General features: G+C 50.1%; 1 pseudogene; it reads right to left on the bottom strand.

The window, feature by feature from the left end:
• The window catches only part of LOC122125525, a 45211-nt pseudogene extending 29725 nt beyond the window's left edge, over window positions 1-15486 (bottom strand).
• Between the last annotated feature and the right edge of the window lie 741 nt (window positions 15487-16227).

Below are 16227 nucleotides of genomic sequence, written 5' to 3'. Positions count from 1 at the left end.
CACCCCCTGGGGAATTACAACTTGCATCTCCAGATGACTAGTGATGCTGAGCCATCCTTCCCCTCCCTTCCCTTCACATCCCACTCCCCAGAAGGCTCACCACAGCCACTGATGACTCCTCAGTCTACAGTGAAGCTGACACTGGGAGGAAGCAGCAGGCAGCAGTGGCAGCTGAACACAGTGGTGCACATCTGGAATCCCAGCCACTGAGGAAGCCCTAGCAATAGCTAGGCGTGGTGGCACCCATTATCCTAGCCGTGTGAGCAGCATGCACAGACCAGGCAGCCTGGGCCACACATGCACTCTGTGAAATATAACAAAGGCAAAAAGTGCTGGGGGCATGGCTCAAGTGGCAGAATGCTTGCCTAGCGAGGTCAACCCTCAGTATAACCACAAAGGAAGAAACAGTGTAGCTGGAGAGGAGCATAAGAACAGCGAGTCCCAGCTCACCTGTTGTGGAGGATGGGCCTGATCTTCTGCAGGGACTTGGCCACATTGAAGCGGACGTTGGCGATGGGGTCCCCAGCCAAGTGCACGACGGTGGGCAGCATGTGCTTGGTGGTGATGTCCTTCCTGCACACCTCCGACAGAACCTGGCCAAGCATGGGCACACGATCAGTACAGGCAGCGCCTGGCACCTGGGTCCGGGTGGCGAGGCTACACCAATCCTCAAAGGCATGGAAATGGTGTGCACAACTGACAACACCTCCCCGTGACTATGATTTACAACGAGTTCAACTCTGAACATCCAGGAAACAATGTGTCTCACACCAGCTCACCCACACCCAGGCCAAGGGTGCCGGAGGCCTGGAGCCCGCCCAGCTCCAGAAGTGTACTGGTGGCCCTGGCCTCCATCCTCTCCACTCCCAAGCTTGGTTTCACGGTGGGGCCAGCCGTGCCCCTCCCCTGGCAAGCTGGCACCTGGGTGCAGGTGTGGTGCGGGCAACACTTATGTTTATGCAGAAGAGGGTGGTCATGCAGTGCAGGTAGTTGGGGTGTCCGGAGATAGCCAGCATCTTGGGGATCATGGTGGCATGTGCCCACTCCTTCCCAAACTTCTCCATCAGCTTCTTGAGGTTGCTGGTGGCTGCCTCACGGATGGCATAGACTGCAAGGGTGACAGGAAGTCCATGGGGGAGTTTTAGAGTGGGTCATGGCTCAGTGCCAGCCTTCCCCAGGGTTCCAACAGCGGGGGGAAGGACACAGACAGAACAGCTGCATGGCCCCACCCACTGGCTGCCAGCTCCTTCTGGCAGGACTCACCATGGTCCACCAGCCATGCCATGCACAAAAATTTGAGTTTCCCGTCAAAGAATTCCACTCCCTGCCATAGGAGAGGGGGTGAGGGAGTCTGGCCTGCCTCCTCTCCCCTCCCCACCATACCGGGCATGCCCTGGATCATGCACCATCTGCCCAGCAAGCAGGGGCATGTACTCGATGATGGCCAGCCGCACCCGCCACTTGGCATCCTCGGCTAGCTCCACGATGGCGAGGAGCAGTGACTAGGACAGCTGCCAGATGTCGATCACCTTGTTCACGCAGTCCAGGTTGGAGATGATATTCAGCCGCAACTCCGGGCACTGCAGAGGATGGGGCTCCAGTGATGCCTGGCCCAAGGCGGCCCAGAATGGAGGGAGGGGAGTGCCACCCCACAGCAACACTCTACAGACCTGCCATCTCCCCAGGGCCACTGCCCAGCCCCAACCTGTCCCCAGGGACACAGTGACAAGACCACATACAGAGCCACACTTAAGTGATGGAGGCTTGGGCATCATATGACACCTGCAGTCATTCTGAGAGAACTTGCAGGAATCATGAGGAAAAATAACACAATGGGAGAAGAAAGGTGAGCCCCAGCTCTGCCCAGGACAGCTGTGTCAGGACCCAATTGAGGCTGGAGCCAGGAGGGCGGAGTCATGGCACTTGGCCCACCAGTATTGAGACTTGCCCCTTTCATTCCTGTCACCTCAACTCCCTCCACTGACATGAGATCCACCAGAGCACAGCCCTGCCTCCAGGGCAAGCCTCATCCATGCCATGCTCCCACTATCCAGCAGGGCCGGGGCAAACACAGCAGGTGCTCCATGACAGAAAGGGTTTGAACTGCTTCTGCCTCCCAGATTGTGAGCTCTGATCAACCCCACACATACATGCTTACCCATCACACATCGACTCATCACTCAGCTCAGAAGCCCCCCCGCTGGACTCCATGATAGCCATCAATCACCTTGGCAGGGGGCTAGGGGAGGGGAGATTCACCTAGTCCCTCAGCTGGGCCAGGAAGAGGAGCAGGAGGTGCTCGAGGGTGTTGTCTTTGCCCAGGATGGGAGAGAGGCCCATGGTGACGGAGGCAGGGCTGACTTCACCTATTGGTTGGCATCTGACACCAGTTCCTGGGAGGGAAAAGGGAGGGAGGCCCCAGGTGCCCTGCTTCAGCCTTCGCTGCACATGATTGACAGGGGGCATGAATGTGGGCTGCAGGGTCCATGCCTCCATCTCCTTGGCTGCAGCCTGTGACCCAGGTGCCTGGGGCATTTCCACAGCCTGTTCTGTGCCCTCTTTCCTGTCCAGCTGACTCCCTCCGCCAAACCAGTTACCTTGATGCACGGTAAGATCTGGGTCATGATCACGATCTCCAGACAATCTGCGGAGAGGTTCTTGCAGAACTCTGCGGACCAGGCTGAGTGATGAGATGGAGCCCACTGCACCTCCACCCTAGCCCCCCTCCTTATGCATGGGCCATGGGCACCCACCTTTCACTTTGTGGGAGGCCACGGCCCTCACCTCGGCCTCACAGTCCTTCATCAGGTTCTGGAAGGCGGGCACCAGGTCTGTCTTGGTGATCTCAAGCCCCACTGCTTTCTGGAGCTGGAAACCCAGAACCAGGAAGAGGTGGGGTGTGTGGAGTGAATGGGGGTCTGGCAGCCTCTCTCAGCTATTGAGGCCAAAATCTAGGTGGAAGCGGTGCAGGTGTGGAGATGGGGCAGGCTGCTCTTCCCAGAGCCAGCCCTCATCTCCAGCAGCATGCGCCAAAACCACAGACCTTAGTTCACATTATCCCAAGTGGGGCTTTCTGTGACCTGATCCACAAACATGCCAGCGATGCAGAGTCTCCTGCTTTTACATTTATACTAAAATATAGTGTGCTGAGTCACTAAATGGGCAGGGGAGCTAAGGAGAGACTCTTCAGAAGAGGGAAGAATGGCAAAGAAACACATGAGGAAATGCTCATCATCTCTGGGCAGCACAACAACCCTGAGATTCCATCTTAATCCAGTTAGATTGGCCAGCATTGTGAATTCGAAAAAATGCTGGTGGATATGTGGAGAAAAGGAGCCCTACTGTGCAGCTGGTAGGAATGTGAACTAGTGCAGCCACTCAGCACAGCAGTCTGAAGGTTCCTCCAAATACTACACACAGTCTTTCCCTCCCACCCACTCCTGGGCAACTACACTGAGCATCATGACAAGGACACCTGCACACCCATGTTCACTGCCACAGTACTCACAATAGCCAAGATATGGAAACAGCCCAGATGCCCCACAGTAGATGAGTGGACCCACAAAATGTGAACAATGGTACTTTACACAGTCATTAGGAAGAATAAAATAATGGCATTTGCAAGGAAATGGGTGGAACTAGAACAAATCCTGAGAAGTGAGGTAAGTCAAGACTGGAGATTAATGGTGCATGTTCTCTCTGATATAAGGAAGTTAGATCTAAAATGCACTGGGATATGACAAATGCCACAGGATTCCAGAGACTCACACACAGTGAGACCATAGGAGAGTAGTCTTAGGAGAGAATCACAAAGGCCCAATGCCTAAGCGTCTCTTCATATTTATATAAAATATATAAAACAAAACCCAAGATGTGGAAACAAAATACACATATATTTTTTGGTTTTAGCTTTTGATACTTCTGTGTTCTTTATCTGATAAAGAGTCTGTTCTCATGTTATCACGGAGAGGGTACAGGGAGGGAAAAAGGATAGAAAGAAAAGTGCATCCATGGAGCTCACAGGACACCGATGAATGTGAACTGCACAACTCATGGGTAGAGATGGGAGGGAGGGGCTGGGAGGGAATGAGAGAACAGCGGACACTCACTGTACAAAAGGAAATGTCCTCATTCTCTGACTCATGCATGCCATTGTAATCCTTCTGTATATCCCTTCTATAATAACAGTACACATGTACAAAATGGGCTGTGCACAGCAGCTCAAACCTACAATCTAGCTAGCTGTACAGGAGGCAGAGTTAGAGAAATGGAGTCCAAGGTTAGCTTAGGCAAAGGTGGAGATCCTAGCTGAAAAATAAATCCAAAGTATAGGGTGTGCCTCAAGAAGGGGGCACCTGCCCAGCGAGCACAAGACCCCAGTTCACAGCCCTAGTTGCCAGTATGAACACACGTCTGGATGAATGTGTGCCTAGTGACTCTGCCTTTTCTTGGTTGCCAGAGATGCCTTACACTTGCTCCTGACTATCGCTTGCTCCGGACCACCACCAGAGCCGATGGGTCCACACTAAGGGCACACACAAGGGTAGCCCCCGAAGGGACTCATGCTCTTTTACCAGTGTAAGTGGTATGGAGTGCGAGTGGGCAGTCCTGTTTCTACCTCAGCTCCTTGTCTGTCTGCAGCTTCTACTCCTGGGCAGGACAAGAGTCTCCCTTGGAGCTCAGGACAGAGAGCTTCACTTTCCCACCTTTCCAGGTCCTTGCCGTGTACAAAGCAGGGCGAGTGACAGCTTCCCAGTGTGAATGTGCCCCCCTGACCCTGCCAAGATCCAGCCCTGGCTTCTCTGCCCAGGGACATCAGGCTGCCTGCTCATATGCAGGACAGACACGCGTCCACCTTCCCTTCAGCCTTGGCCCTGCATGTGCACTGCAGGCCTCACGCACCTCAGTGAACTTGTCGGCCACCATGGAGCGGACATGCCAGGACCTGTCCTTGGCCACCTGGCGCAGTGTGGGCATCACCAGGGCCCCCAGGTCCTCCTGGGGCAGGAGCTGGGCAATGTTCACACTCACCTCCACCGCCAGCAGCCGCACAGAGACCTGGGGAGCAGAAGGAGTGCTGAGTGTCCAAGGGCAGAGGGCCCAGTGGCGGAATGGGGGAGGGGGAAAAGGGGGGAGGAGGAAGGGTGGAGCAGGGACCCACCTGTTCATCAGAGGCTAGGTTGGAGAACATGGGGATGATCTCACTCTTGACGTTGTCCAGCTCTAGGACCTTGGCGAACTCCCCCAGCTTGGAAGATGCGGCCCATCCCACCATGGGGGTGTCATCTGAACAGAGGTTTTGTAAGTACCTGGGGATCTAGACTGGCGCTGGGCAGGAAGAATTCCAGGAGCCAGGAGAGATCAGAGGGCATGGACCCTTGGGTGCCATGGTTGTTTCCCAGGGCATAGGAGGCTTCACTCAGGATAGGAGGAAGAGTAGGAGGGGGGCCTTTGGCCAGGGCAGACAAGGGAGCAGCAGGTACGGTTACTGCGCATTCATACTCACATGGGAGGGGGAGGGGACTGCCACTGAGGCCCAGCAGGTGAGCTGACCTGAGGGGACAGGACAGGGGCAATTGGGCAAGTGGTGGCAATGGAGCCCCGTATTCACTGGTAGAGCTCTCCTTTCACAGCGCTGGACACTCACAGGTAGCAGAGGGAGAAGAGGCCGCAGGCCAAGGTGTGGGAAGTGAACCAGTCGCCCAACGCCAGCCATTTCACCAGGGGCATGAAATGGGCTTCGAGGTCAGAGGGCAAGTGCTCATGGGAGATGGCCCGCAAGGACTCCACCGCGTTGTCCTGCACCATTGTCTCCTCGACCGTGGCGAGCGACTCCAGTGGGGGCTGCAGGGGCGGGGGAGGGGCGGGTGGCACTGATGCTCTGCTCAGTCCTCCAGCCTTGAGGCCATCCCCCTAGACAGCACCCAGCCCCCCTACCAACCCTGCTCCATGGCTCCTGTCTCTGCTCCAGGGATGAGAACAAGGACCCCGCATGCCACTCACCAACAGGCAGTGCACGTACTCTGGGCTCCCCACCAGGCCAGTAAAGATTCCCAGCTGCTCAGCCAGGGCCAGAAGGACCTCATCCTCATCATAGATGGTGTCTATAGGGGCAGGGCATTCCCATCACAGCCCACCCTGGGACCCCGGCACCCTGGGATCCCGGTCCCAAGATCACAGGCTTGCTGTCAGTACCCACAGTTTTCCCATATGGCCAGCACAGAGAACAAGATAGGAGCTGGGGATGGGTGGGGGAGCACTGAGTGACAGGACCACTCTACACCCCTCAGGGAGGGGAGACTGAGTCCCATCCTGTGCAACACTGTGGAAAGCAGATTTCCTGTTCAGGTCAGCTCACACTCTCAGCACTGTTCCCTGCCAAAAATCCTTTTCTATCTGTTCAGACTCGGTTCAGCTACTGCCTCCTGGAGACTTTGCAGGCTGTCCCCTTCACCCAGCCTGCCCCCAACCACCGGCCCCTGTGCCCGGCTCCCACCCAAAGACAGGGTCAAGCCCAACCACAGTCTCAGGCCTCAGGCCTGGGCAGGGCAGGCCAGGACACCGGCGATCTCTGGGATTCTTCCATTCAGACCTAGGACTTACCAATGGAAGTGCAGCACCCAGGGCTCAGAGCACCACCTTGAGAACCCTGAAACTACACTGCTGTCCTTTAAGATGCGAGCCTGGCATTTTGCTCTACCCCACAATCATGCTGCAGTAATCGCTTACAAAACCAATCCTGCATGTTCTGCTGACGTGAGGCTGAGGCTTCTGCTTTTCTGTCTGGACAGCACCACCTTTTCCCAACGGACATGGCACCTGCCACATGCAACTGGAGATGCTCCCAGGCAGCAAGTCCAAAGAAGGGACCTTACATCCCTTGGAGCTCTGAGCCCCATGTGTCTAGATACCTGGCAGCTCTTGGTCTGAAGCTTCCACATTCCCCCCATCCCAAGCCCCAATTCTTTCCACCCATGCAGGCAGAACATTGTCTGATGAGACTGTCCTCCCAGCTGACACTTAGGTGTTAAACGGACTGAACGCTCTCCATGTCTCTAGTACGAGTCACACGACTGTGTCCACCTGGCAGAGCCCGAAGCAGGTCTCAGGCTGGGAGTCTCACTCCGGGTCTGCGGCTGCTTTCCAGCAGACTTTCAAGAGGACATCCTGCCTCCACCTTTCTCTTCCTCAGCCTTCCCTCAACGCAGTCCTGCAGTACATAAAGCTTGTCTACCTGCCCCTCAGCCTCTGTACCCCATCATCTAGGGCCTCTACCAAGGGCTTCTCTTATTAAGCAGAAGCCATCTCCAGACATCCCCACTGCACTGGGCCCCACGAGTACCCACCTGTAAGGAAGGGGAGGAGTTCACTTCAAGTCCTTTCCACTCCAAGGGCGAAGGCGATGGTGGACAGCATCTTGATGCTGTTGAGGTGAAGCTGGGGAGAGAACAAGGAGGGAGAATGTCAGTAATCCCAGACTCAAGAGAGCTCCACAGTGCTGGGAGCAGACGCTCAGCACACCCACCATGCCCTATTCTGACCTGGAGCTCACAGTTCAATAGAAACAGTGCACTTTCCGAGTTCACTTAAGATCAGACACGCTGCCCACCACTGGCTACTACACCACATACTCCACTTAGTAGCAGCCACAGCCTAGCATGCACGCATGCATGCTCTGGGCCAGGCCCTAGACAAGGCACACACACCTGCGACCTCACTGAACCCTCAAAGCAATTGTACAAGGTGCTAAGCTGGCTCACAGTGTCAATCCTGTGAGGCACAGCATAAGGCAGAACCTCTGGCCAGCTCACAGAAGTAAGAGGATGGCTGGCAGAGCAGGCATTTAAACACAAGACTTTTGGCTAATGGTGATGATGAGAGAACAAACAATAGCATAGTATTACTACAAAAACAAAAGTCAGGTATGCTGATGCACACCTGTAATCCCAGTACTCAGTGAACTGATGTGGAAGATTTGTGACTTCAAAACCATAGTAAAATCTTTTCTCAAAATAACAATGACAACAGAGGGGCAACCTCAGCCATGTTGTGGGCAACACCATGGGTGAATGGGAACCTGAGACTGTACAAGTGGTTCTGGGTGCCCAGTTTCTGGCTCATTAACTCCCTCTGGAATGCAGGCCATAGAACCTGAGCTTTGTTTCTGAAGAGGGCCATGGTAATTACTGTGCCCAGCGTTTCCATCTCAGAGCCATCGCAGCAGAATCCTGACCAGTGTCTGATGGTACATCCCAAGACACATTACGGAATGGGTTCAGCCCCACGTGACAACAGGAGGGCCACAGGGTGAAGGTGGAGCCACTGCTAGGCTCCCAGCGTGGCCTTGTCAGCACCCTGTCACACCCTTTCTGCTTGATCACACTTTGACACAGTCTTCCCCGTCCAATGAAGTCTGCATAAAAAAAAAAGAACAAAACAAGAGGTTTTGGAGAGCTTCCAGAGAGCTGAAGATGTGAGGGTTTGTGGAGTGTAGGGAGTGTAGGCAAGACACTCGGCTCCCGGGGCCTTGCCATACACATCTTTTCAGTAGCATCCTTTATGGTGAACCCATGAGGATTTGTCCTTGGTCCTGATTCCTTTGAGCTGATCAGCTGCATGTGGGGGCAGAGTCAGAAACACAGCAAGCAACCTGGGCCTTCACATCTGCAGCAGGGGAATTAGGGTGAGAACTGAACCAAATTAGAAGGGCCGGGCTGTGTCTGCTGTTGCATAAGGAAATGCTCTGGTGGCAGAGCACCAGCCAGTGAGCAAAAGCATCAGATACCCAGTTGAAGTTCTAATCTCAGATAAAAAAAAGAAAAAAAAAGGAAATGCTTGCTTTCTACTGGGGAGAAACGATCACAATTTTCAGGGCCAAAGCTTTTCTGTGGACTGTGCTGGAAATGTGGAGAAAAATCAGGGAATTTTGTTAGTCTTTACACATGGGCTGTGAGCTAGTTCCCAGTCCCAAGACAGTGTTAGTGAACAGGAAAGTAGTGTATATTGGTGAGTGTTTCCACATCCCATGTTAAGTTTACTCTGAATTGAGGGTCGGTCCTAGAGCTAACCACAGTGTCCTCCTAAGCACCCCTAAGTCTTCTCCTAAGCTGGAGAAGACTCAGTACACAGAGGGCACAGTCTGGGAACAGAGGCAGGGGGAGGCTGAGGATACACCCATAAGCCCAAGAAAATCAAGAACCATAACTGGGCCTGAAGTGAGGAGAGGAGCTTAGAGTGGATCCCCATAGTATCTGTGAATGTAAGCCACTGGGTGAGGCTATTTCCCAGCAGCCCCAGAGAACAGGGGCATCAAATTCTCGTCGTGTGTTCACATGAGGAGAGAAGCAGCAGGGAGACCCTCCCTCCTCTGAGGAAACCAGGCTGGGAGCAAGGAACACCCGCCTAGGCCAGCCTGTGTATACAGGGTCCTAACGCCAAAGCTCCAATTGCGACCACTGCAGTGGACTGCAAACACTCCCTGTGTGCTTCTCCTGCCTAGCTCCAATGCATGGAAAACAATGACATCACATGCGCTGAGTGCAGTGACATCACTGAGACCAGCTAACCCTGGTAGGCCCAGAAGGCCTCCTCCCCCAGGGCATGGCAGACCAGGAAGCTGCACTGAGGTGAAGAGTAGGCCCCACATCCCGGGAAGGCGAAGAGTGACTGAGAGCTTCCCTGCAGATGAGCCTCTCATCAAGGCATTATGCATCTCTTTGGGATCACAATGGAACTGATGAAGAGTTAGGTAAATAATGCAGCTGGGCTTAGTGATGTGCACCTGAAATGCCAGCACTGAGGAGGCTGAGGCAAGAGGATACTAGGTTCAAGGCTAGCCTGGACTACAGAGTTGAGACCCTGTCTTTAAAAGCAAAAAAGGGACTGGGAAAGTGGCTCAGTGATAGACTGTTTGCCTTGCATGCAGGAGGCCCTGGGTTTGATTCCTCAGCACCACATAAGCAGCAAATGCCTGAAGTGGCACTGTGGCTCAAATGTTAGAGCCATAGCCTTGAGTTGAAGAGTTGAAGGACAGTGTCCAGGCCAAGTTCAAGCCTCATTACCGACCAAAAAAAAAAAAAAAGAATAGAAAATGAGGGGCTGGGAAGTAGCTCAGTGGTAGACTGATTGTATTGCATGCATGATGACCAGGGTTCAAATCCTCAGCATCACCTAAGCAGAAAAAGCCAGAAGTAGTGGTGTGGCTCTAGTTGTATAATGTTAGCCTTGAGCTGAAGAGCTGAAGAACATCACTCTGGCCCAGAGTTTAGGCCCCACAATGGACAGAAAAATAAAACAATAGAAAATGAAATATTTAGGCATATTCTCAAGAATATGTAGGTCCTTGAACACCATTTACTGTGACACTATTCACCACAGCCAAGAAACAACCCAGAAGCTCCATGGTGTCTGCAGAGAAATGAGTGAAACTGAACATGGTCATGTGGAGCAAAGTCAGCCACGTTTAGAGCACTGGAGTCAGAGGCCTAACTGTGGATGAATGCATAAAGAAGATGTAGCCAATCAGTCAGTGCTGGAGTCCCCGGCCAGAGGCGTGATCTTGAGATACCACCCCTCCGGGTGCCTCTGAGGACCTTTCATCAGGATTTTTCAGTCTGAGGCACAGTTCAGTGTCCAGGATGATGAACGTTGACATGGATGTTGATGCTGAAAATCAGATGGAACTGGAGAAAAAAGCATGACATGAATCAAGTGTTGGAACTCCAACACACACTTGAAGATCTCTCAGCAAGAGTAGATGCAGTTAAGGAAGAAATCCTGAAGCTAAAATCAGGAGACCACGTTTTTGGACAATATATAGAAAACCTCATGTCTGCTTCTAGTGTTTTCCAAACAACTGACCTGAAAGGCAAAAGAAAGTAAGGGATTGAGTTCCCCTCTCATTTACGGAATTGCTGCTTCTCTCTCCCTCTCTCTCTCCTTTTCCTTCTCTCCATCCCTTCCCCCACCCTCCTTCTCTCCCCCCTTTAAAACCTGGAAAGATTCCAAACGTTACAGTATCTTTGTTTGTGGCTTCATTGAATGTTTATAAAAATAATTTCAAATCTAGGCAAAATTAACTACTTAACGGGACTTTCATGAGTCTGGGTATTATGTTAGTCTAAGAAAATGTGCAGATGTGTTGTAGAGACTTTATAATTAGAATTGCATATATTTATGAAACTTGAAAATGAATGTTTTTTTGAATTTGCTTTTATTACATGCTTACTTAGTAAGATATACAAGAAAATAACCATGTTGTGAAAATGTGACCAAAATCATGTACTGAATGCACAGCTGTATGTATGTACCTGTTCACCATTGTGTGCCTCTCCTCCATCTGCCTCATCCTCCCATTTACCTTCTCCTAAGTCAAGATAGTTTCACATTTGTAAAAGTGCTTGGAGTAGTAATCACCCGACAGTAATCTGATCTGTAAGTCCTGAAGTTAACCAAAACCTTGCCTAAAGTTTGTCAGTTGTACTTTCTAATAATAAGATAGGAGTGATGGTTTCTCTTTAACCATTTGAAAACAGATTTGGGCTATAAAGAGGATTTTAAGTTGAAACTAAATTATCAAATTGAGATCTGTTTAAAAACAAAAAACCAGCTTACTTTTGCACCAAATAACTCACTTGCTATCTGAAAAGATAAGAATTTTGGTTATGGGCTGTGAAGGTGGCTCAGTGGTAGAGTGCTTGCCTTGCATGTATGAGGCCTTGGGTTCCATTCCTCAGCACCACATAAGCAAAAAGAAAAAAGCCGGAAGTGGTGCTATGGCTCAAGTTGTAAAGCATTAGCCTTGAGCTGAAGAGCTGAGGGACAGCCCCCAGGCCTAGAGTTCAGGCCCAACGACCGGAACCCCTCCTCTAAAAAAAAAGAATTTTGGTTATGTATCGATTAGAAGTAGAAAGTCTGGGAGGAATACATAGAAATAGGTAATGAATAATGTGATAAATGTAGCAACCAACTCCAAATGTTTTCACTCCAGATTTGTATTGACTCTGGCACAGAACAGATTTCCAGTGAATATATATATATATATATATATATATATATATATATATATATATATATATATATATATATATATATATAAATATAAATATATGAAAATGGGTTAAGTTTGACTGATCTTACATACACCACATGCTATGCTATTCCAACTCTAGGGTTTGGTTGCAAGGTTTATTTGTTGTACCTAGTCAATTAACTGTTACCAAATTCCTTGAAGAGTATACTGGTATTAGAATCACGAATGAGATAATTTTATTTGTATAATAATTGGTAAGCTCAGTATTTTTATCTCACTCTGTAAAGGCAACTAATTGGTTGGTAGAATTTTAGGCATTCTCATAACAATTTCTAAAAATTTAGTTCATAGATTCCATTTGGTAAACCAATCAATATCAGCGGTAATATTAAGAGATTATACTAGGAAACGAGATCCACTAATATAGCTTATGGTTATTAGATTTGAACTACTTCAATCATGGGATAATCTTATGTGTTAGTGTAAGATTTCATAAATGACTTTAACTATATGAAGATGTAATAGTCATACTGCAAACATCCCTTTTGCATCCCTTTTGTGACCTAATTTTACAAATATTTAATATGGTGTTGCATTTCTGCTTTGCTGTTTAAGAAAAAGATGTTTCACACACACACAAAAGATGTAGCCTATTTTCATCACAAAGTACGAATAGGCCAGGAACAAGAAGGAAATCCTGTCATTTGCTGCCACATGTGTAGAACTACAGATCGCTGTGGGAAATGCAAGAAGTCAGACACAGAAAGGTAAATGCATGTTCTTGAAACAGACAAAAACAAGGCAGAGGAATTGTCAGCAAGACCAGTAGGGTCCAGGTGAGGAATGGAGTCCATGCAATGAGGTAGACCAGAAACCCAGGGTGAGGAGTCACTGCTGATCCTCTCCTGAGCACAGTGACAAATTTCTGCTTCAAAATCACCACTGCTAATGATGAAAATGAGTAGGGAATTAGAGAATGAAGCTACCTCCTCAGAAACGACCAGGCATGAAAAGAGATCAACCTGCTTTCAGGAATATGCATGAAATACTTACTTCTAATCTCCAAATGGGGTCTCTAGGGATGAAAACATTTTAAGAAAAAAATGGCCATTATTGCCAAAGAAACTCCTGTACAGAAATGTCTCATTCTTTTTTCTTTCTTTCTTTGGGCCAGTCCAGGGGTATGAACTCTGGGCCTGGATGCTGTTGCTGAGCTCTTTTATTCCAGACAGGCACTCTACCACCAGAGAGTGGAGATAAGAATTGGAGATAAGAATCTCATGGGCTTTCTTCACCAGGCTGGCTTTGCACCTTGATTCTCTGATATCAGGCTCCTGAGATTGCATCAGTACAGGGTTCCATTTTTCTTTTCTAACACCATATATGATGATAAAACAAAAGCAGACTGAGATGAGGAGAGCTGGGAAGATGGCTCAGGGGTAGAGTGCTTGCCTAGTATGCATGAAGCCCTGGGTTCAATTCCTCAGCAGCACACACATGAAAAAAGACAAATGGTGCTGTGGCGCCAATGGTAGAGTGCTAGCCTTGAGCAAAAGCAGATCAGGAACAGTGCCCAAACCCTGAGTTCAAGTCTCAGAACTGGAAAAAAAAAAAGGGAAGAGACACTTTGGGTAAGAATCTTTGGGGACACATGGCTTATACACCGCTGAGATTGTTTACAGTCATCTCGCTTCAGGCCTTAGTGTCTCTTGCCAGCCTACAGGGATCCAGGAGAATTAAGCGACTGCACCACTCCCCTGTCCCCTGGAGAAGCACCCACAAGAAAGTGAAAAGTGTCTTGATAATTGTCACATGGGGGAAAAGAAAAAGTTTACTGAGAACTTGGCTTGCCACCCCAGGTGAAGGGAAAATCACCACTCCCGCCGGAGACGACCACAGCTGCCACCCTCCTGGACTCCTATCTAAGTAGCCCTCTGAAGCTCTGAAGTGCCCATGTGCATCTCAGAAATGACCCGCCCTGCCATGCACATCCTGAGAGAAGAGGCGAGCACTTGTGTTCACTGCCACTGGAGAGGCGCAGCCTGCAGGAGAGACCCCAGGTTCCACACTCTGAGTAAGATATCACCTTAGGAGCAGGGATTCTAAATTGATCCTGGATGCATGACAAAGCCACAGGGAAGGAGAGGAATCGGCTAGGACAGTGAAAAGAACTGGGGTTCTAGGCCCCCTACCCCCAAGCTCTGTTGATTCCTCCCTTCTTCTTCCTAACAGAGTCTGTCCTGGTTTATGACAAGTGAGGAGGAATCCTGAATGTCCATGGGTTGGGGAAGATGTGTTCACATCAGCGACTCTAGAATGGCATTTGAACCTAAAATTGCCCCTCTCGTTATCTGTCATTCACCTCTTCCTTCACCCGCACCATCCCCACCACAGACCTGGTTCATCTTCCTGGTATTTCTTCTGTGCAATATGGGCTCGGTGTTGAGGAAATGGTGACACCTAGGACCCACGCCCGCAGCCAGTGTATTGAGGTATAAATGCATGTGACCATGGGTATGTGTCACCCATGTTTCAAGTTTCTTCCTTTAGTTAGTCAGAGAGCTTGAACTTGAGTCTTGCCCATGTTCCTTGAACCCATTTTGCTCAAAGCTAGGCCTCTACCACTTTGAGCCACAGGTCTACTTCTGGTTTGCTGGTGCTTAACTGGAGAAAAGAGTCTCACAGACTTTCCTTCTCTGGGCTAGCTTTGAATTGGGAATCCAAGGTCTCAGCCCCTGAGTAGCTAGGATTACAGGCTTGAACCACTAGAGCCTTGCTTGTTTAGAATCTTAGATCTGATTCTACAGAGGAGAAATGGAGCCGTCTTCATCTCAGAACCTGACTCACCTTCCTTTCATGCCATTTCTCCAGGCTCACCCATTTCCATGAACATGCCATCTTCCTCTTCACCATGGATGAATAGAATTGGATTTTTCCTAATACATGAGATACATTAGGAAAGTATTTCTGGTGGTCTGAATGCTGGATGGAGAATGCTGAGTTCCCTTGGAACCATGCAGGCCTCAGTTTCCCAGGCCAGAGCCTCTGGATGAGACTCAAGGAACAGAGAGGATGGGAGATGCCCATGTGCTTATGGGGGTGATCCTCTTAGGCCAGACTGTGGTTGGGTTTGTGGGTAATTTGTCTCTTCTCTCCCATTATCTATTCCTTTCCTGCATGGGGAACAGGATGAGAGCCACAGACTTGATTCTTAGGCACTTAATTGTGGCCAACCTCCTAACTCTTCTATTTAGGGGTGTTCCCCAAACCATGGAGGTTTGGGGCTGGAGAATTTTCTTCAATGATGTGGGGTGCAAAATGTTCTTGTATCTTTGCCGAGTGAGCAGGGGAGTGTCGATGGGTAGCACTTGCTCCCTCAGCATCTTCTTTGCTGTCAGCATCAGCCAGGGGGACTCCAGGTGGGCAGGGCTGAAGGGGAGAGCCCACAAGCACATTGTCTCCACCATCTACCTCAGCTGGGGGGTCTTCCTCCTGGTGAGAATTATTTTTCTTATGTACATAACTGGACCCAAAGCGCATGACAACATGACGAGCTTAAAGTCCTATGGATACTGTTCTTCCGTGCGTCACGATCCAGCTGCTGATGTGCTGTACATGGCCATCCTGTCGGTGCCTGATGTTCTGTGTCTGGGGCTCATGCTCTGGGGCAGCACCTCCATGCTTTTTGTCCTGTACAGACACAAGCAGAAAATGTGACACATCCAGAGGACGAGTGTCTCCACCAGAGCCTCTCTCGAGTCCAGAGCCATCATAAGCGTCCTCCTCCTGGTGAGCGCCTTTGTCTCCTTTTATACGTTGTCCTTCATCTGTCAGATTTGCATGTCTGTGATTTACAACCCCAGCCCTGTGCTGCACCATATGGCAGCATTTGCTATGGGCTGTTTCCCAGCCCTCAGTCCTTTCCTGCTCATGAGCGGACACTCCACTCCCTGCAGCCTCCTCTTCACTTGCACAAAGAAGAACCAGGTCCTCTCCTGAGGACCACCAAGCTTGGATCTCTGCTGAACTTTGCTTGGCCATTCAACAATCTCCACACCTAGATAAATTTCATCTGCTGAGAGATAGAAGTGTGCACACATGTCCACACATGCACATTTGTGTGCTATATATCTGTGTGTGTGTTCATCTGTCTCTATTTTGCTGGCCCACAAAATTATATGAAAGTGGAAATGTTA

This window comes from Dipodomys spectabilis, unplaced genomic scaffold (genome assembly GCF_019054845.1).
Source record: "Dipodomys spectabilis isolate Male_0828 unplaced genomic scaffold, ASM1905484v1 ptg000266l, whole genome shotgun sequence".
In the NCBI taxonomy this organism is placed as follows: Eukaryota; Metazoa; Chordata; class Mammalia; order Rodentia; family Heteromyidae; genus Dipodomys; species Dipodomys spectabilis.
Note: the sequence above shows the minus strand (reverse complement) of the source record. Positions and strands in the feature narration are given on the sequence as shown.